This window comes from Ovis canadensis, chromosome 4 (genome assembly GCF_042477335.2).
Source record: "Ovis canadensis isolate MfBH-ARS-UI-01 breed Bighorn chromosome 4, ARS-UI_OviCan_v2, whole genome shotgun sequence".
Classification (NCBI taxonomy): Eukaryota; Metazoa; Chordata; class Mammalia; order Artiodactyla; family Bovidae; genus Ovis; species Ovis canadensis.
In genome coordinates, this window is record NC_091248.1 from 88475203 (window position 1) to 88496429 (window position 21227).

The 21227-nt window shown below is 37.4% G+C and overlaps 1 pseudogene; it reads right to left on the bottom strand.

The window, feature by feature from the left end:
• Positions 1 to 1330: 1330 nt before the first annotated feature.
• On the bottom strand, positions 1331 to 1446 carry LOC138439864 (5S ribosomal RNA; annotated as a pseudogene).
• Positions 1447 to 21227: the final 19781 nt, after the last annotated feature.

Sequence of the window (21227 nt, forward strand, 5' to 3'; positions counted from 1 at the left end):
ATCAAATGCTTTGGCATAGTCAATGAAAGCATAACAAGATGTTTCTCTGGAGTTCTCTTGCTTTTTCGATGATCCAACAGATGTTGGCAATTTGATCTCTGGTTCCTCTGCCTTTTAAAAATCCAGCTCAAGCATCTGGAAGTTCAGGGTTCAGGTATTGTTGAAGCCTGGCTTCGAGAATTTTGAGCATTATTTTGCTAGTGTGTGAGATGAGTGCAATTGTGCGGTAGTTTGAGCATTTTTTGGCATTGTCTTTCTTTGGGATTGCAATGAAACCTGACCTTTTCCAGTCCTGTGGCCACAGCTGAGTTTTCCAAATTTGCTGGCATAGTGAGTGCAGCACTTTCACACCATCATCTTTCAGGATTAGAAATAGCTCAACTGGAACTCCATCACCTCCACTATCTTTGTTCGTAGTTATGCTTCCTAAGGCCTACTTCACTTCACATTCCAGGATATCTGGCACTAGGTGAGTGATGACACCATTGTGATTATCTGAGTCATGAAGACCTTGTATTTGTAAGGCCTCCTCAGACAACCATTTTGTCTTTTTGCATTTCTTTTTCTTGGGTATTGTCTTGATCCCTGTCTCCTGTACAATGTCATGAACCTCTGTGCATAGATCTTCAGGCACTCTGTCTATCAGATCTAATCCCTTGAATCTGTTTGTCACTTCCACTGTATAATTGTAAGGGATTTGATTTTGGTCATACCTGAATGGTCTAGTGGTTTTCCCTACTTTCCTCAATTTAAGTCTGAATTTGGCAATATAGATTTCATGATCTGAGCCACAGTCAGCTCCAGGTCTTGTTTTTGCTGACTATATAGTGCTTCTCCACCTTTGGCTGCAAAGAATATAATCAATCTGATTTTGGTATTGACCATCTGGTGATGTCCACGTGTAGAGTCTTCTCGTGTTGTTGGAAGAGGGTATTTGCTTTGAGCAATACGTTCTCTTGGCAAAATCTATTAGCCTTTGCCCTGCTTCATTCTCTACTCCAAGGCAAATTTGCCTGCTACTCCAAGTATCTTGTGACTTCCTACTTTTGCCTTCCAGTCCCTTATAATGAAAAAGGGCATCTTTTTTGGTGTTAGTTCTTGATGGTCTTAAGTGAAGTTGCTCAGTCGTGTCCAACTCTTTGCGACACCTATGGACTGTAGCTCACCAGGCTCCTCCATCCATGGGATTCTCCAGGCAAGAATGCTGGAGTGGGTTGCCATTCCCTTCTCCAGGAGATCTTCCCGACCCAGGGATCGAACCCAGGTCTCCTGCAATGCAGGCAGACGCTTTAAGCTCTGAGCCACCAGGGAAGCCCAAAAGAAAAAATAAAGCCTACAGCACCCGGTATTCCCAGGCAGTCTCCCATCCAAGTACTAACCAAGCCTGACCCTGCTTAGCTTCCGAGATCAGAGATCGGGCACGTTAAGGGTGGTGTGGCCGGAGACTAGGTCTTCATAGAACCGTTCAACTTCAGCTTCTTCAGCATTACTGGTTGGGTCATAGACTCGGATTACTGTGATATTGAATGGTTTCCCTGGAGTGTTAGTGTTCAAATTATTTCTGTGTATTGTTTCCTGATTAAACTACAGTTGTTTTATTTTTTTTTCTGCATGGATTTAGTTTCATATAATTACAATAATATATATATTTTTTAGTTTAATGAGATTATATGTTGCATTTTCCAATGTTTTTACATCATTTTAATAAAACATAGTGCCCAGTGGAATTTTTCCCTTCCTACTTTTTTTTTTCCTTGTTGTAGCCTTTTCTTTTTCACTTAAGGAGAGGTTTTAAAGCTTCTTATAAGATTAGCTTAGAATTAATATTGATGAATTATTTCACTTTTTGTTTGTCTTAGGAGTTCTTTATTTCTCCAAGTCTGAATAATAACCTTGCTGGGTAGAATATTTAAATTGTAGGTTTTTCCCTTTCAGGACTTTAAATATATCATGTCACTCTGCCGGCCTGCAAAGTTTCTGCAGAAAAATCAGCAGTCAGTCATTTAGTGGTTCCCTTGTGTGTGTCTCTGTTTCTCTCTTGTTGTCTTTAGAATTCTCTGTGCTTTGATGTTTGCCATTTAATTATGATACGTCTTCATTTTGTCTCTGGGTTAATCTTGTTTTGGACTCGCTGTGCTTCATTTTTCCGGCCATCTGTTTCCTTCTTCAGGTTGGGTAAGCTTTCAGCCATGATTTCATCAGATATATTTTCTAACCCTTTTTATGTTTCTTCTCTTTCTGGGACACTTATAATGCAAATGTTAGTACACTTGATGTTGTCTCAAAGGTCCCTTAAACTATTTTTATTTTTAAAAACTTGCTTCTTTTTGATATTCTGATTGAGTGATTTGATTTCAGGGATTCTATCTTCCAGATCACTCATGAATTCTTCTATATCACCTAATCTTGCTATTCATTTCACTAGATAGAGGAGAAAAAGGAGTCCAAAGTGGCACTTAGAGGAAGTGGCAACTAGAAAAAGCCCGCAAAGGGGACAAGGAAAGAAAGCCTGTGAAAAACCGCAGCTCAGAATGAGAGCCTCTGATGTGAAAACACACCCAAACACACCCCCTTCCCTGATTGGCCTTGAACACACACCCTATTTGCATCCCCTCCCCTGATTGGTGATGGATACAAGCCCCCATTTGCATGGGGAATAGCCAGTCGAGACCCAGGAATGTCCAAAAGGAAGAGACAAAAAGTATAGAGGGAAGTCAAATGAGTTGAGACCACTCCTATAGGGTTTAGTCTGCTTTTGCGTCTTGAGAGTGTATTGCATGCTGTCTGCTTAAAAAATCCTGCCTGCTGGAGCTGTAACTAGTCTGTTGTTCCAGTTTTTTGCTATGATGAGACAAGAAAAACTAATCTGACAATTCTCTCTAGTGTTTTTATTACAATTACTGTATTATTTTTTCATATATTCTAGTTTTTGTTAAAATTATCATTAGGTTCGTCTATTCTATGTTCGTCTAAACCATTCCTATGTTTAGTTAGCATTCTTATTACTATTACTTTGAACTTTCTGTCAGCTGAACTATTTATCTCTCTTTCATTAGGGCTTTTCCCCAAGTTTTTCCCTATTCTTTCATACGAAATATATTCCTCTGACTTCTCAGTTTAATTTTTTCTGTCTCTGTGGAATTATGTGAAACAATTATCTATCCTGGTTTTGAAGGTATGTACTTGTGTGGAAGCGTCCCTGTGCAATCTGAGTAAGCCCAGTGGCTTTGGTGGGAAAGCTGGATCTGAAGTAGGTACAGGCTGTGTCTTCCCTGGAGGTGTGCTGGCAGCTGCAGCCTTGGTGTGAGGTAGGGCTGAAGTTGGAGAGGATAGATCTAGAAGCAGGTGTCTAGAACCATAGGTTTCCTTTACGCTCAATGGCCTTATCAAGGACAGAGGTGAGTCCAAGGGCATGAAGTAGAAATCTTGAGAGAATTGGGTTTCTCCCTATTTTCATGAAAGTCTCTGCCTTATTTGGAGCATGGCTGGGTTATGAGGGCTTGGGGCTGCACTTCTGTGCTGGTTTCACTTTTTCCCCTAGCGTGCATGTCTTGGTTAGAGGCTGTGGTGTGGCAAGAAGAGTTGGTATCACACTACTGAATTGGTTTTGCATCCATCCAAGTGTGTGCAAGGGCTGATGCTCCTGCTGTGGTGTTTATTCTTTTCTCATATAAGCATTTAAGATCAAAACATTTGATGAAACTACAGCTTTTCCTATATTTAGCAAGTATGGACATATTGTATTTTCATTATTAATTTAGTTGTTAATATGTTTCAATCTCTATTATAGCTTATTTGGGATCATGAGTTATTTGCAAGATTCTGCATGATTATTTTTTAGCTAGATATTTTTGGATGTGGATATTCGTTTCCTACTGTTCATTTCCAGCTTTTAAATTTAGCTGACTTTTGCTCAGTTCTGTGTAATTCAGTTCATGTAATTCCTCAGTTCTGTGTAATTCCTTATGATATGTTGTATAATCTATTAATTGATAACTTTTTAAAATGTTTCTTTTATATGAAGTAGTCAGTAGTGCTATTTAACAAAATACTTCCAATTCTTTCAAGTTGTTATGAAGCTTGTATTGTACTGCTAAGTGTCTAATAATCACTGTGGCTCAATGCTTAATTGCACTGTTATGTGGCACCAGCATGAAATACATTTTTGTTGTGTTAACCCACTGAGATTTGATTCTTTTTGTTACTGCGGGATTATAAACCAACCCTGATTTGTGGATAGATGATGTTAGAAGCCTGGCAGTGAAAAAAGGAGGTAATCCATGTTATACATGTTATACATCAAAATACTTAATAAAACTACCACCTGTTATAACTTGGATGCCCAATCATGCATCTAATAATTATGTAGCACTAGGAGAAGTAGTTGAAAATCCAAACAATATTGGCATGTATCAGTTGGCAGTAGCTGTTTTTATGAAGCTATTATGAAAGAGATTTAAAGAATGCATGCTTATAAAACATATTTTATCTCATCATTTGGCACAGGGTTTCTTTCTAGTCTATCAGATCAACTTGCTAATTGTTGTTGAAATCTACTATATTAAATTCTGTCTAGCTATTACTTTCTGAGATTATTTTAAAATCCTTTACCATGCTAAAGGTAAATATTTCTTGAACAGAGGCTAAAATATATTAAGTAAAACATTCTTCTCAAATTAGTTGTTAATAGAATTACAAATTTCTGTTGCTCAAAAGACACAAGTAAAATTAATGAAAAGGCAAACCAGGAAATAGAAAAGGTATTTTGAGTAAAAAGAGCAAATAGCTTAAGTCTACAGTAGACTTAAGAAGTATAGAACTTCCTGCAAATCAGTTTGAATAAGAAAAAGGTCAAACCAAAATTTAAATATATATATATATATATATATATATATACACACACACACATACACACACACACACAAAAGAAGTATGGACACATCATCAAAAAGCTAATAAAACTTTGAAAAGATTCTTAAGGAAATGCACATCAAAATCTCAATAAGAAACGGATATATACCAAAAACTGTTCAAGTGAAAAAATAAAAAAAAACTCTCATATACTGCTGCTGGGAGTGTAAATTTGTATAACCCCTTTGCAAAAGTGTTTTGTGGTATCAATCAAGCTCAAATTGATAGCTATGTCCTAGCTATCCCAGTCACACAATAAAGATCTTTGAGGATCCCAGCTTTATGTTAAGGAAACCCACTGAACTCAGTAAGCTAGGCTAGCCATAGGACTCATCTCATTTTTTTGCCTTCTCTCAGAAAGAACTGTTCTGTGCTGCCTATTGTCCAATATCTTAAAATGATTGTTTCAACTACTTAAATGGTTTTTAGTATTTCAAGGCAGGAAGTTAAACTGTTTCATACTGCTCATCCATCTTGGTTGAAAGCTGATGTTGTATGGCTTTTTGTTGACTTTCTGCTCTGGCCGTTTCATCCCCCTGCTGGCACAGAACATGCAGCGGCAGTTGCCCTAGTGGTATACCTGTGCTGTGATGTCTGTCTCAATTCCAAAAATTTTTGCCAATAATCTGAAACACTTTAAACTCATGCATAGTTAGCTTGTGAATTTTTTTTTTTTTACTTTTCTACCCTTTTTTCCAGGAATTTAACAGGAAATTAAAATTTTTTCTTTCCACATACTTTGATTTTTTTTTTAAATCTCTTTATTACAAACATATGTTCACATTTTCCCAAAAAGGAAATGTAAATCCTAGCTGATAATTGTATTTCAGTTTGGGGGTTTGCAATGAGATCACCTATCTGAACTTGCTTTTCTGTGTTTTCATATGTTGATGACAGCAGAAAATGCTATTCTTATGTATTATTAAATTTTATGATAAAACTCTCTAAAATGCTTGGAATTGCTTATTAAGATGCTATAAAACTAAAACTATTCTTGAACTTAAAATTTCTATGAATATGGATAAGCTACTAAAATGTGTGACGGCCCAAGCGTAAAACAACGGTAGTTAAATTTCTCTTTAAGTTCCTTTTATTGTATCTTATTTTATTTAACAGAGAATGAAAAGGTGTATTCTTTTTGATATTTTGTTATTTCTCTTGATGTGGAAGAAGTATGCATGTAATCAGGGTACCACTAAATAGCCATAGTAATTAACAGTGACTCAAATTTACTAAAGAACCTGTATTTAATTTTTAAAGTTTTTATATAATTTTAAAGGTTACTTTCCATTTACAGTTATTGCAAAATATTGGCTCTATTCCCTGCTTTGTATAATATACATTTGAGCCTATCTTATAGCCAGTAGTCTATACCTTCTACTCCCCCACTTTTTAACTTTGCTGCTTTCTTTAGCAAGGCACTGATTGGCAAAATAATTAATGGCTAAAGTTGATTTTTTTTTGGTGTGAAAAGTGAAAGTCGCTTAGTCATGTCCAACTCTTTGTGACCCCATGGACTATGCAGTCCATGGAATTTTCCAGACCAGAACACTGGAGCGGATAGCCTTTCCCTTCTCCAGGGGATGTTCCCAGCCCAGGGATGGAACCCAGGTCTCCCTCATTGGAGATGGAATCTTTACCAGCAGAGCCACAAAGGAAGTCCAAGCATACTGGAGTGGGTAGCCTATCCTTTCTCCCGATCCAGGGATCTACCAGGGTCTCCTGCATTGCAAGCAAATTCTTTACCAACTGAGTTATCAGGAAATTCCCTTCCTCCCCGTTTTTGTTTGTTTGTTTGTTTGTTTGTTTGTTTTTGGTTACTCCCATTGAATTCACCTCTACTCTCTCATTTTACTCTGGGGTAGCCTATAACTTGGATGGAAGTCATATGCCTTTCCAGGATGTTAGTACCTACAGCCATGGATGTCGATATTGTCCTTTTAGGTTCTCTTTTGCCTGCTTCTCTGCAAAGTAGTATATATTGAATCTCACAATCATAGTCAAAATTATTTGTTACTAATGCTTTAATACAGAGTCAGCAACTTTCTCTCAGTAAGGGGCCAGATTGATAGTAAATATTTTTCAATTTTAGGCCCTTCAGACTCTGTTGCACCTACTCAACTCTGTCCCTGTGACACCAAAACAGCTCTAAGCACAATGTAAATGAATAGGTGAGGCTGTTTCCCATTAAAACTTCAGGTACAAAAAGGCAGTGGGCTAGATTTGGCCTGTGGCCATAATTTGCTGAATTCTAATTGAATATCTTCCCAAAGCAGTATGTTAGAATTTTGACAGAAACCTCTGGGAAACCCTGTAACTGAAGTTTTAAAAGTGTGCTTTCATATGGCAATAGAGCTGTAAGTCATACATTTTAAAGCCATTCAGCATCCAGAGCAAATCATGTTATTAAACAGATATATATGTATATGAAGAGTACCTCATGAAAAAATTTTTGACAGTTTTTCATATTTATAATACTATAGGCAGTATATGAGAGTTTAATGTCCACTGCAATTAAAGCAATACCAAAAAAAAGGCTGATTTTTATTAACTTTCAAAAGCATTGTCAACTGATGATTATAGTACTTGAGAAACATTTTTTTTTCTTTTCTTTCTTTTTTTATTTATTTTTTTTTATTTTTTTATTTTTATTTTATTTATTTTTTTTTTAGTTTTTTATTTTTTAAATTTTAAAATCTTTAATTCTTACATGCATTCCCAAAATTTTAAAATAACAGAAATTATGCAGTGGTCAGATATGGAGTTTGGTAAATTACTTAGTATCCCATTTAAAAGAAGCCTCATTTTTTTCAAAATTATTTTCTAATATGGATATATACTCATTGTTTTTCAAAATTATTTTCTAATGTGGATATATACTCATTTTCTAATATGGATATTTTAAGAGTGGAGGTCTACCCTTAAAATATCCAAATGAAGATCCATTCATAAGCTATAAGTCTCAGTGGGATAAGCATGATTCTGTTAACTAACTAAAAAATATCATCAATGTAATTTCTCCCTAACAAGGGAGCAGTTCTCTACTGGTTAATGTTTCTCCACTGCTATTTGTAGACTGTGGAGAAGGCAATGGCACCCCACTTCAGTACTCTTGCCTGGAGAGTCTCAGGGACGGGGGAGCATGGTGGGCTGCTGTCTATGGGTTCACACAGAGTCAGACACGCCTGAAGTGACTTAGCAGCAGCAGCATATGTAGACTGTAGAGTTGCATTTCTTTCCTTTAAAAAAAAATCTAGTTTGAATAAATTTTTCTTTGGAACTTGTCCGAAATACCATGGGTTTTCCAATAAAACTTAAATGATTTTACTAAAAAGTTGTGTGATGGCTTTGAAGACTACATCCATGGTTTCAGGTGATATGGGGGAAAAAAATTAGTCAATGAGTGTTTTCTGCCATGCTATCATTTCTATCTCTTTAGCTGTCTTTTGTGTTGGTAGCTTTGCTGTAAAATATTCCAGCTGAGATATATTTGGCCATTGTAATGACATTCTTTTCTTGGCTAAATCCAGGTGACTTAATAAGTTTCTTGAAACTAAATACAAGAATAGAAAACATTATTAAACCATTTAGAACATTTTTAAAAAGCATATTCAAAGATTACAGTGGTCACTAGGCAGGAACATTCCATTTCTTATGCCAGTAAGAATTTGATGAGCTTTTATAATAACAGGTCAGGATCTCAAGTAATTTTTCAAGTCATTTCACAGTAATTCCAAAGTTATACATTTATTCTTGAAATTAATAGTGTGCCATAAATCTTGACTTTCATTTTTCCTTAAAAACCCATACCTTCATTTATTCAACAGATGCATCTTGAACCTACTACCTGCTAAGATTTAGGAAGTGAAAGATGAACAAATTAGGTGTAATTTCTGCCCTGATAAAATTAACAGTCAAGCTGGCCAAATCAGACACTAAACAAGTAGAAGTCTATGTATAATAATTTCATTATATACTAAACTGATACATATGCATATAAGTGCTTCGTGAAAGAAACTGTCTTTTCACATAATTACCATGAATACTGTATGGGGATTCAATGAAGGAAACAATCCTGTGACATTGAAGAGTGACAGGTTCTTGTACCCTGTACCAACCAACAAATGAGGATCCCAGCAATTCCTCTGCCAAGGAAGAGTGCAAAAGAAGCCGTAGGTCACTGTTACTCTGTTTTCTAAGGAGTTTTCTAAAGGAACAGAAATGTTCTAATAAATCAGGGCTACTTTATGATAGTAGTAATCTGTAGAATGGAAAAATTATTTCAAGTTTGCTAGTGCACATTAAAATGATTTACATTTTCCTTTAACTTTAGTTTCTTAAACTTCTCAGCTCTCTAATCCCATGGGCATACCCATGATAACCCTTTATTCTTATCATTTCAATTTTGAGAAGCCCTTAGGTCCCTCACGCTAGTGCTCTTCCAAGTGGAACGCTGCAAGTCAGGGGAGAGAAGCCACATGACATCTTCTTCGGCTAACACCCTGGTTTGGTTCTGATTGACATGTGGTAAATTCTTGGTCAATCTGACATCACAAGATGGAGCCTAGGCTCCCACAGAATTGTTTCTTTTGAAATGTCAGGCTTCTGTGCAACCAGGGCACTCTTCTGAAATGGAGTCAAGATTCAGGACCTTCATCTCACTTCTGATTTAACTGTTCTCCACATTCGTCTGTATTTGGAAAGCAGTGGTCACACTGGAGAGTTTATTCTTACTGTTCTCCTGAATATCTAAACATGGCACTCTCAAATCTAACTTAATGCCTTAACAACTAAAAGAGAAAAGCACTGTGAAAAAGTCACACCTGTGCAAGAATCTGAAACACAGAATGGCACGTATATTAAATAGGATTACATTTTTCTACAAGCAACAGACAAGCTAAAAAGCAATGGCATAAATTACTAACCATCTATCTTCTTCTTGTAAATAAGAAGTAAACAACCAACTGTTGATCTCATGGAGTCGTCAAAATCCAGTTTCCTTCAAGCTTTCAGCTCAGCCTGTCTTAGCATGTGGTTTTCATCCTCAAGTTTCCTTTTCAGTTATTCTCAAAATTTCAGAATTTTACAAACATTAAAAAAATGTAACCAATATTTGCTTCCTCGTGACAGTAAAATGGCATTGGATGCCATATAGTCACAAGCATTTATAAAATCCGGGTAACTACAGGGAGCAGAGAGAAGGTACTTGTTTACACTTGATAGCAGTGTTGTCTGAAAGCTGACAAAGCATAGCACCAGCTTCTGAGGAACCAAAGGGCAAAGCCTTGAAAGCTTGCAGGACTAGAGATGAAGGAGAGGGAGGCAATGTGAGAGGAATGCTGCCCTTAGAAGCGTGTGACGACAGACCAGGAAGGGCAAATGGCCGTAACTCTTTAGGATCCTTGTACAACTGACGCACTGTTTATGGTGGGGGAGCCTCATCTTATGGAAGGAAGGAAAATCCTTCGTCTCTACTTAATCTTCCCTAACACCTAGTCAGGGGCTTGAGAGGCACATTTTACCACTCCATGTGTGTGGAGATTAGGCTCACTACTTAGTCTTTGCTGGGGTGAGTAGAGGTGGGAGTCCACAGGTTTCTTCTGCAGTGTTTGGTCAGAGTAAAGTGGCTATTGTCTTAAAGTTTTCTTTGGCTTGACTGCCCTGGACTGTTCCTTTGGCTACATGGAGCAGACTTCTCTGGTCCTTTTGTAGTGTGCACTGTTAACATTCTAGATTGTGGCTTCTTCAGCTCCCAGTCTGGGATTATTGTTATTCCATTGCCCAGACATGTTCGACTCTTTGCAACCCCATGGACTGTAGCATGCCAGATTTCCCTGTCCTTCACCATCTCTCAGAGCTTCCTCAAACTCATGTCCATTGAGGCAGTGATACCATCCAACAGTCTTGTCCTCTGTTGTCCCCTTTTTCTCCCACCTTCACTTTTTCCCAGCATCAGTGTCTTTTCTAATGAGTCAGTTCTTCACATCAGGTGGCCAAAATATTCGAGTTTCAGCTTCAGCATATGTCCTTCGAATGAATATTCAGGACTGATATCCTTTAGGATGGACTGGTTTGATTTTCTTGCAGTGCCAGTTACCATCAAGAGTCTTCTCCAACACCACAGTTCAAAAGTATCAATTATTTGGCACTGAGCCTTCTTTATGGTCCAACTCTCACAGCCATACATGACAACTGGAAAAATCATAGCTGCGACTGTTAGGACCTTTGTTGGCAAAGTGTTGTCTCTGCTTTTTAATATACTGTCTAGGTTGGTCATAGCTTTTCTTCCAAGGAGCAGGCATCTTTTAAGTTCATGGCTGCGGTCACCATTTGCAGTGTGGAATATGCGAGGCAAAAGGAAAGTCCAGGGAACACATCACTACATCGTTCCTCAGGCTGGAGTCATCCTAGCCAATCTGGCTTGTTTCCACTACTTGTTAGTATCTTCTCATGACTGTTTTATATATAATGTCCAGGATTGCCAGATATATTTACTGGGAGAAAGAAAAGTATGTTTACCACACCTTCTTGGAAACAGAAGTTGACGAGAGCCAAGGGCAAATTTTTATTTCTATAAAGTAGATTTACTAAATGTTGAAAAAAATTTAAGTGAAATCCCTTTTATTTAACCCATTATGTTCAAGAAGGCCTCAGCAATTCAAAATGTTAATTTTGATGTACTGTGCCAGTGTAACTTGCATTCTATATAAGCTGACAAACATCTGTAAACATATTCCAGCTTCAAAAGAGTTTCCTCCACCCCTAAAGCTAAAGGCAAATCCTGGAGATAAATATATTAGTTGAAACAGATTATTTATATTTAAATAAAATAGCCATTTAGCATTTAGTATTTCTTACAGAATATCTTTTATTTTGCCTTCATGTTGACTCCCTGAGAGATAAATTCTTTGTTATTAGGCAGCAGATTGAAGAGTTGAGGATAAGTTCAATAAAGGAAGGTCTTCTCTTGTGGCTCAGAGGGTAAAAAATCCGCCTGCGATACAAGAGACCCAGGTTCGATCTCTGGGTCAGGAAGATCCCCTGAAGAAGGGAATGGCTACCCACTCCAGTATTCTTGCCTGGAGAATTCCATGGACAGAGGAGTCTTGCAGGCTACGGTCCATGGTGTCACCAAGAGTCAGACACGACTGAGTGACTAACACTTTAACTACACTAAAGGAAATTTGCCACCATTCCTTTGCACACCTGCTGATTTCAGAATGTCTCATCAAAGGTTAAAATGTCCTCATTCTAATGCCATGCTTGACCTTTTAAAGGAATGACGTGCTTTATTTGTTCTGGGTACATTTTTCCTCCACATATTACTATCTCTTGAAATCCAAAGCCTCTTGAGAGTGTGATGGGATGATTGTCCTTGCTGCCTGCATGCAATGCAAGATAAAAAGGTGCAGATTGGGTGCCAGTGTCTTAGAGGAGAATCTCAAAGACAATATTGCCGTCTTCTTTTATTTCCTAGGAAGCAAATGGCTGTGAGTTGGTAGGATGTGGTCAAGCAGAGGGCTTGTGCTTTATTCCTAAACCCAGAAAGCAAGCAGACTGACTGTATTCAGTTACGAATCTCCTCAGGAATTATCTCTAATGACTTTTAGAGCTTGTTAGATTATTTTAATAAATCCTGTGCCACCAACACTTTGTTGGAACCAAGGTTACTATTTTGCAGAAAAATATGGATATTTATGACTCAAATAGAAAAGTACTTCCAAATTCCAAACTCTAAACATGAAAAATGTTTTAGGAAAATGTTAGCCATTTATTCACTTATATTTTTATACATGCACAGAAGTAATACGTGATAAATTTGCAAGAAAACATATCTCTCTATAAATTTTTTGTGTGAAGAAAATGTGTCGTGGTTTCCTTGGCAGTGGGTTTCTTTCATAGTTCTTAATATTGGACATGTTTCTTTAAAACCTTCTTTTTTTAATTTTTATTACAATGTAGTTGCTTTACAATGTTGTGAGCAGTACAGCAAAGTTATTCAGTTAAATGTATATATGTGTGTGTGTGTACATCTTTTTTGGATTTCCTGCCCTTTTAGGTCACCCAGAGCATTGAGTAGAGGTCTGTGTGCTACACTATAGGTTCTCATTAGTTATCTATTTTACTAATAGTGTATATATGTCAGTCGCAGTCTCCCAATTCATCCCACCTGCCACTTTCCCCCTTGTTATCCATATATTTATTCTCTGCATTTGTTTGTTCTCCTCTTCTGCTTTGTAAATAAAATTGTCCATACCAATTTTTTTCAGATTCCACATGTATGCATTAATATACAGTATTTGTCTTTCTCTTTCCAACTTACTTCACTCTGTATGGCAGTCTCTGGGTCCATCCTCAGCTCCACACGTGACCCAATTTCACTGCTGTTTATGGCTGAGTAATAATCCCTGGTGCATATGTGCCATATCTTCTTTGTCAATTCCTCTGTTGATGGGCATTTAGGTTTCTTCTATATCCTGGTGATTGTAAATAGTGCTGCAATGAACATTGAGGTGCATGTATCTTTTTAAATTAGGTTTTCTCTGGATATATGCCCAGCGGTGGGATTGCTGGATCATATGGTAGTTCTATTTAAAGTTTTTTCAGGAAAGTCCATACTATTTTCCATAGTGTTTGTATCAATTTACATTCCTGTCAACAGTGTAAGAAGATTCCCTTTTCTCCACACCCTCTTCAGCATTTATTTTTTGTACATTTTTTGTTGATGGCCATTCTTACCATGTGAAATATAGTTTTGATTTGCATTTATCTAATTAGTGATGCTGAGAATCATTTCATGTGCTTCTTGGCCTTCTTATGTCTTCTATGGAGAAATGTCTGTCTAGGTCTTCAGCTCTTTTTTTTTTTTACTGTTTTTTTTTTTTTCTTAATATATTGAGATGCATGAGCTGCTTGTATATTTTGGAGATTATTTGTCAGTTGCTTCCTTTGCAAATGTCTTGTCTCCTAATCTGAGGCCTGTCTTTTCATCTTGTTTATGGTTTCCTTCGCTGTGTAGAAGCCTTGAAGTTTGATTAGGTCCCATTTGTTTGTTTTTTTTTTTTAATTCATTATTTTAGGAGGTTCATCAGAAAAAGATCATGCTGTGATTTATATCATAGTGTGTCCTGCCTGTGTTTTACTCAGAGTTTTTATAGTGTCTTGCCATACATTTAGATCTTTAATCCATTTGCAATTTATTTTTGTGTACAGTGTTAGATAGTGTTATAATTTCATTCTTTTACATATAGCTATCCAGTTTTCCCAGCACCACTTATTGAAGAGGCTGTCTTTGCTGCCTTCTGTACATTCTGGCCTCTTTTGTCATAAGTGCATGAGTTTATCTCTGGGCTTTCTATCTTGTTCCATTGGTCTATACTTCTGTTTTTGTACCAGCACCATCCTGTCTTGATCACTGTAGCCCTATAGTATAGTCTGAAGTTAGGGAAATAAATATATATATATATATATATATATGTGTGTATATATATATATATAATGTGTATATATTTATATATATAAACACTAAAATATATATTATATATAGAAAGTAATATATGTGCAATTTATTATATGGGCTTCCCTTGTGGGTCTGCTGGTAAAGAATCCACCTGCAATGTGAAAGACCTGGGTCCAATCCCTGGGTCAGGAAGATCCTCTGGAGAGGGGAAAGGCTACCCACTCCAGTATTCTGGCCTGGAGAATTATAGTTTATATATACATAGGACTGTGTAGTCCATAGGGTTGCAAAGAGTCATACTATTATATATTATATAGTGCAAGCATATGCACTTTAGATACCAGTAGTTACAAATATTAAATATTAATCTGAAGCCATTCTCAAAGGCTTTACTATGTGAATGCATATGTTGACTTTTTAAAATAATGCTATAGTATTCAGATTTTTCACTCATTTAGTCATAGGATATTTTTTTCTCATATATCCTTTCACTCAGACACCTGGGAATATGGTTTGGATAACATCTGTCTAGCTTCTTTTATGTCACAGGGCTCCAGTGTATATTCTAATTTTCTACACAGTAGCGTAAAATACACTATTTTACATAGTAAGGTCATATTACTTAACAGCTGCTACAAATGTACTGTTACTTTTATGTTAGAAATGTTTTTTAAACATATTAACTTATAAGACCTTAGTGTACCTAGATACTTAGTAATTGTTCAATAAACGCCCATGGAATAGAATCACACACAATAGTTTCATTTCCACAGTTCTTAAAAGAGGAACCTATGAAAGGAAGGTTCATGGGGGGAGCGTCATTGCTGGGACTGTTACGCATATCATATTATATATATATATCACCCTTCTATATTTATCACTTCATTAAGTCTGTGAAAAATCAATCCTCTATGTACAATAATTAGTAAAATAAAAAATCAAATCTAGGCCCTTGTAGTGCATATTTGAATCAACTGTCTACTCTTTCATCTATGCGCACAGGCAAAAATCCATTTTCTTTCCAAATTATATTGATTATCATTATTTTAATCTAGCACTTTTTTCCATGTTGCTAAAGTATTCTGAATCATGTATATTTATTTTCTTCTGGCATTTCTTAGTCATTCTGTAGGTGAGTGTTTCTTTTAGTCACATGTGTATTTCCTTTGGACCCACATTCCCAGACAGTGGAATCTGTGGTTTATTATTGCAGCACATACCAAATACTCACTGCATGCATACTCAACATACTACATGCAAGTTGGTTGGCAAAATGAAAATCTGACATATTTATAAAAGAATCATGAGAAGAGCAGTTAAAAAGAAAAACTTTGTTTGCATAAGATAGATGTCAGATGCTCTCCAGCCTCATGATTAAATTATTCATGTTCAAGGAAGATTGAAAGGGACTAAACAAGAAATATTTTGTACAAGGAAGTAGTCACCTCTTTGAAGCATTTTTAAATGAAAATTCTTTTCAAAACATCTTTTAAAACATTTCATAAAAGATACAAAATTGTAAGTGATTGACTTTTTGTTGTTATCCTCATCGTGCTGAGATGTTCAGTCGTATATGACTCTTTGCTACCCCATGGACTGTAACCCGGCAGCCTCCTCTGTCCTTGGGTTTCTCCAGGTAAGAATACTGGAGTGGGTAGCCATTTCCTTCTCTAGGGGATCTTCCTGACCTAGGATTATACCTATGTCTCTTATGTCTCTTGAATTGGCAGGTGGATTCTTTACTATTAGTACCACCTGGGGAGCCCTTTTGTTGTTATAAAGGGTACATTTTGGTCAACAGTAAAAGTATTGAGATTCTTTCCCCTCAAATGATAAATTCATCATATAAAGTATTTTATTTATTCACAGTGGCTCATTATGGGACTCAAGTTATCCAGCCATTTTTCCAGAAAAAGTGACTAATCATTTATTTAAAACATGGGGTTGAGTAGATTAAGCATGAAAAAGAAGGAAATTACAGGCAGCGAAGCCCTCAACTTTTAAAGCACCGGATTTTCTCTTTCGTTTCCCTCTCTTTCTCTGTCTCCTTGTCCCCTCCCCTTTGGTATTTCTGCTCTCTACCATACATTCTGAGGAGTGCTCATTATTCTTTTTTAAATGACAAGGGCCATTCCAATCTTATTAAGTGGAAACTTGACCGATAGCAATGAAAAGGTCACTTGTGATTCAGGCTACAAGTGATAAAAATTTAGGAGTTAAGATCAACAGAGACTGGGAGGAAAATTGAAAAAAAAAGAAATAAAGATTTATAGACATGAGGCTATTCAAAGAAGACCAAGCCCTGCCAGTTGCTGAGAAATCAAATTGATGACCAGAAAATAATATCAGATTAAGAAATATGAGGTTGGTAGGGCCTCCTGAAGCACAGACCGGGGACACTGAGATATATTTTTAGCCGATTATGAAGGATCCGGGAATGGATAACTCTGAAATCCTTTTACACTACATCACAATGTGTCATATATTCCCTGAGAAACTCAATTACAAAGCATCTCAGACAACATGAGTGGCTCTTGTTGAAGTGAGAAAAACTTTGAAAGTGACATGAAATGCTAAATTGGCTTTCAGGGTTCAAGAAAGTATTTTGTTAAGTAGCCTAAACCCTGATTTTATTCAGCGCAAGAATCTCATATCTATAGGTAACTACTCATGACCTGTGAAAGGTAGCTAAGTCGATTTTTAGAAAAGTTAAGATTGTTCGGAGCCCTTAAAATGAGCACAGACATGCTTTTTCATTTATAATTATTTAAGGTCTCCTCCTTTTTAAGTTACCCTTCCCTAGCTTCAGTTCAGGAGAAGTTACTCAAAAGTAAACAAATACAGGAAGTTTTTATATATATAGAAGGATTGCTGATGAAGGAAAGTGGGGAAGAGGTGGAGTTTTTGTTGTTGTCTTTTAGTTTTGTTTGTGTTTTCAGGGATGAAACAAAATAGAATTTTTGAAATACTACAGAAAAGAAATTAACTCACTCTAAGAGCAATAATGTACTTAAATAAATTAACGCATTAACAAATGCTTCTCCCCCAAACCAAATTAATTGATGGGGTAATAATGGTAGGTAGTATTTAAATTCAGTTCTTGGTATGGGATAGTAACTAGTCTAACTTTTGATGTAGGGTCTTTCATTAGTATAACCACTTTACATATGAGATAACAGGGCTGAGAGAGAATAACCCCTAGGTCCGAGTTGACCCAGGCTTTGAGTTCAGGCTATGTGGGCCTTGAACAACTATGTTGCACTGCCTTATAAGTTCCTTCTCTTAATAAAAATAGACTGGAAACTACTAACTGTAGTAAAAATAGCTGCTGAAATGGGCCCTTGTCATTTTCTAAGCTTTACCTTTGTCACAGTAACTCCCCAAATGACTATAAAAGGTACTTCCAGTCATTTCTGTTTGACAGAGGATGGACCTGAGCTTCTATATGAAGTTAAATAATTTAACCTAGGACGGTAGTTTTCAATGTTAAATGTACATAATCATCACCTCCAAAGTTTATCAAAACACAGTTTCCTGGACCCCAGCTCTGGAGCTTCTGATACATTAGGCCCAGGGTATGGCCAAGATTTAGTGATACTCCTGGTCAGAGGACCACATGTTGAGAACTACCACTCTACATAATAATGTTAGCAGTTGAATTCGAACAGTTTATGTTCTAAACCCTTACTTTTATCAACACATGAGTCTAGAAGTTTTGTAATGTTTATCAAGCACATAGTGGCTAATACATACCTTTTGGATGAGAGCATCTGCCAACTGACCCCTAGATTATACTCCAGATACCACTAGGGCCTTAACTGCCTGCAATGCAGGTGACCCCAGTTTGATTCCTGGGTTGGGAAGATCTGCTGGAGAAGGGACAGTCAACTCACCCCATTATTCTTGGATTTCCCTTATGGCTCAGCTGGTAAATGATCAGAAAGTAATGAAAGAGACCCAGGTTCAATCCCTGCATTGGGAAGATCCCCTGGAGAAGGGAAAGGCTACCCACTCCAATTTTCTGGCCTAGAGAATTCTGTGGGCTGTATAGCACATGGAATGACTTTCACTACCACTACTACCATTGGGGCTAGGCTTCAATAGTACATTTAAATTATGCTTCAGTAGTAAGTGAACCAAAAACTTCCAGATGTAAAAGCTGGATTTAGAAAAGGCACAGGAACCAGAGATCAAATTGCCAAAATCTGTTGGATCATAGAAAAAGCAAGAGAATTCCAAAAAAAGAAACAAAAAACAAACAAACAAAAAAACCCATCTACTTCATTGACTATACTAAAGCCTTTGACTGTGTGGATCACAACAAACTGTGGAAAATTCTTAAAGACATGGGAGTACCAGACCACCTTACCTGTCTCCTGAGAAACCCATATGAAGGTCAAGAAGTAATAGTTAGAACTAGACACAAAACAACAGACTGATTCAAACCTGGGAAAGGAATACATCAAGGCTGTATATTGTCATCCTGCTTTTATAACATATATGCAGAATGCATCATGAGTAATGCCAGGCTGGATGCAGCACAAGCTGGAATCACAATTATCAGGAGAAATAACAATAACCTCAAATATGCAGATGACACCACCCTAATGGCAGAAGGTGAAGGGGAACTAAAGAGCTTCTTGATGAAAGTGAAAGAGGAGAGTGAAAAAACTGGCTTAAAACTCAACATTTAAAAAAAAAAAAAAGCCCTAACATCATGACATCTAGTCCCATCACTTCATGGCAAATAGATGTGGGAAAAAAATGGAAGCGGTGACAGACTATTTACCTGGGCTCCAAAATCATGGTGACTGCAGTCATGAAATTAAAAGGCACTTGCTTCTTGGAAGAAAAACTTTGACAAACCTAGACAACATATTGCAGAGGCATTACTTTGCTGACCAAGGTCCATATAGTCCAAGCTATGGTTTTTCCAGTAGCCATGCATGGATGTGAGTTGGACCATAAAGAAGGCTAATCGCTGAAGAATTGATGCTTTTAAACTGTGGTGCTGGAGAAGACTCTTGAGGGTTCCTTAGACTACAAGGAGATCCAACCAGTCAATCCTAAAGGAAATCAGTCCTGAATATTCATTGGAAGAACTGATGTTGAACCTGAAACTTCAATACTTTAGCCACCTGATTCCAAGAGCCAACTCACTGGGAAAGACCCTAATGCTGGGAAAAATTGAAGGAAGGAGGAAAAGGAGTGACAGAAAATGGGATGGTTGGATGGCATCACCGACTCAGTGGACATGAGTTTCACCAGGATATGGTGAAGGACACAGAAGCCTGGTGTGCTGCAGTCCATGGAGTCACAAAGTCAGACACGACTGAGCAACTGAACAACAGCAACCACTGGGGCTCTAGCTCCTTCCTAGCTTCATAACATACCTTCCTTTATAGTCCATTTGGCTCTGGAAATGGCAAATCTTACCATCTCAGGTTAATTGCACATGTTGATACAGTTTCTTTGTTATTGCTTTGCATCAACATATCTTAGTTTGAGCCATCCTGATGCTGAATCTGGCCTTTGTACCTTGACATCAAATTAAATCTCAGAGACAGAGTTTTGGATGAAGCAGAAAAGAGAAGTTTCACATCTTTGCTTGGTAGAAGAGACCAGAGTAGGCTAGTGCCCTAAAAACTCTGTGTCCTGACCTGGAGGGTTTTGTGAGGAGTTTTATAGTAATGGGTCAAAGAGGAGGGCATGATCTTTTCATGAACATTCTTCTCATTGGTTTGTGGTGAAGAGATTGGGAGTCAGCATTGTCAACTTTCTGATTCCACCTGGTCTGGGGTCTAAGTGCTTGCAGGCAGTGTACAACTAACTTCTCCCACCTGGTGGGAGTTTCAGAATCAACAAAACTGCTCAAAGATATTGTTATTTATATCCCTGGAAGGACAATCAGGACCCTGCCCAAAGGCTGCACTCTTGTTTCTTAACTGCTCCTTCCTTGTCTTCACTTAGCCTCCCTTCCCTGATTAGTAGCTTTTTGAACCTGCCCTGTGAAACTCAGGGAAGGTTATGGAGGCTGAGTGAAGTCAATTCCCTATAGTTAAGAAATGAGAGATACAAACACTTTCGTGCCCAGGAGTCCCACAGAGTCCTGCTTGGTTTCAATCCTTTTCCTTCAGAGACCTTAATAGACAAAAATAATCCCTGCTTCATAAGTTTGTTATAAAGTTTAACTGAGTTGATAAATATAAAATGTGTAGTATATAGTGCCTAGTTTATAATCAACTTTCAATAAATCATAGTAATTTCTCCATCCAAAACATGTAAATAGTAAGGCATTATTCATAAGAATCTTCTGTGGACTAAAGAAGCAATGAGTGAGTGACTGAAGTTGCTCAGTTGTGTCTGCCTCTTTGCAACCCCATGGACTGTAGGAGCCTACCATGCTCCTCTGTCCATGGGATTTTCCAGGCAAGAGTACTGGAGTAGGTTGCCATTTCCTTCTCCAGAGGATCTTCCCAACCCAGGGATCAAACCCAGGTCTCCTGCATTGTAGGCAGATGCTTTACTGTCGGAACCACGAGGGATGTCTCTAAAGAAGCAATAGTTGTAAAATATTTTGCAGAGTTCCTGGCATACAGTTGATACTCTATGCTTTAACTTATAACTTTTACCAAAGGATTAAATTGAATACATGTACAGGGGGTTTGGAGAAGGAAATGCCAACCCACTCCAGTATTCTTGCCTGGAGAATTCCTTGGACAGAGATGGGCCACAGTCCATATGGTCACAAAGAGTCAGACATGACTGAAGCAACTCAGCACACAGGCACATGGGGTTACTTTGTGTGAGCTTTCTAGCAAGATAAATTCAAAGCACAAGAGTGAGGCATATGTTT